The sequence below is a fragment of the Ornithorhynchus anatinus genome, chromosome X1 (assembly GCF_004115215.2).
Source record: "Ornithorhynchus anatinus isolate Pmale09 chromosome X1, mOrnAna1.pri.v4, whole genome shotgun sequence".
NCBI classification, from domain to species: Eukaryota; Metazoa; Chordata; class Mammalia; order Monotremata; family Ornithorhynchidae; genus Ornithorhynchus; species Ornithorhynchus anatinus.
In genome coordinates this window covers 87,328,800-87,330,381 of record NC_041749.1, presented here as the reverse complement: position 1 = coordinate 87,330,381, position 1,582 = coordinate 87,328,800, and the positions used below count along the sequence as shown (strand labels likewise).

Genomic DNA, 1,582 nt, shown 5'->3' with positions numbered 1-1,582 from the left:
TACGACTCCTCCCCCTGAGGACCTGCTAATCTAAATATATAGTGCAAAGAGCTCAGGCCTGGGAGTCCAGGGACCTGGGTTCTAACCCCTGCTCCGCCACGCCCCTGTTGTGTGACCTTGAGCAAGTCAGTTGACTGCTCTGTGCCTTGGGTTCCTCATCTCTAAAATGGAGATTCACTACCTAGTCTCCCTCTCATTTAGAATGTGAACCCATGGGGGACTGGGACTGTGCCTGACCTGATTATTGCGCATCTCCCCCAGCGCTTTGCACAGTACTTGGCACATAGTAAGCACTTAAATACCACATGCAGTAGAATAGTAGTAGTAGGCCCTCTCAGGGTCGCACCTGGAGAGTTTCCAGTCCTCTACCAGTCACGACTACGGGAGGGAGAGTCAAGCAGAGGCATGTCCATTCCATTCCTAGCTTGGCCAGTGGCTAGAGTGGAAGGCTATCTGCTACAAGTCAAAAGTCACCCGAGCCGGGCAGCAGCATGGGAGAGTCGAGGGTGGAGACTCAGGTTTACTGCGCGGAAGGAAGCAATGGTAAACCGCTTCCATATTTTTTACCAAGAAAACTCTATGGATCCACTACCAGAACGATTGCAGATGAAGGTGGGGTGTTCCGGGAGAGACGTGTCCATCGCGTCACTATGGGTCGGATATGACTCGACAGCATAAGACAACAACAACAGCAGTAGTAGAGGTGGTATTCCTACTCTCAAAGAAGAGAGAGGTCAAAGATACATCTCCAAGACTGGGTTTCTCACTCTTTTATTAATCACTGTGGCATTTGTTAAGTGCTTACTATGTGCCAGGCACTGTACTAAGCGATGGGGTGGATGCAAGCAAATCAGGTTGGACTCAGTCCTTGTCCCATGTGGGGCTCACAGTCACAATCCCCATTTTACAGGTGAGGGAACTGAGGCACAGAGAAATAAAGTGACTCACCCAAGGTCACACAGCAGACAGGTGGCAGAACCGGTATTAGAACCCAGGGCCTTCTGACTCCCAGACCCGTGCTCTATCCATTAGGCATGCTCCTTCTCTCTTTAGAAATCTTCTCCCTTTAGAAATCCCCAGAGGAGAGGAGGATAGAAGTGCTCAGGGAAGCATTCTTAATCATTCCACACATTCTCAGCTAAAAATGGAGTTACTCCCTAATTGCACCGACAGCTCCCTCACCAGAACAGAACCCTTGGCTCTCAATCCAACTCAGATTCCTTGGGGAACATCCCCGAGGTGCACAGCCTCATGCCTCCTTGGGCTTTTCCAAGAGGTTCCAGGAGTTCTAAGCAGCCCCTCAAGATGGGAGAAAGGGTCTCCAGAGTCTGGCCACATTTGTACTCCTTCCCTCTGGGCCTCCTCTGAGACTTCTAAATGAGCCACTGCACTCAGTGTCTGCTCATAGCCAGACCCCAAGATGTGCCTGAAGTGGGGCAAAAGGCAAGGCGGGTGAATGTGTTAGATTCAAATTCAGTGGGTTTATTCATACAGCTCCCTGTGGTGACCAGCTCCTACCCTGGAAGCTTTGGAAAGGAATCAGACAAGGGAAGGAATCAATCTCCAAGACCTCACATTCCAA

General features: G+C 50.4%; 1 non-coding gene across 1 annotated transcript; it reads left to right on the top strand.

Annotated features, from left to right (window-relative positions):
• The first annotated feature begins 328 nt into the window (after positions 1–328).
• On the top strand, positions 329–464 carry LOC114807120. The gene has a single exon (XR_003755173.1). It is a non-coding gene; the product is annotated as a small nucleolar RNA SNORA7 (small nucleolar RNA).
• Positions 465–1,582: the final 1,118 nt, after the last annotated feature.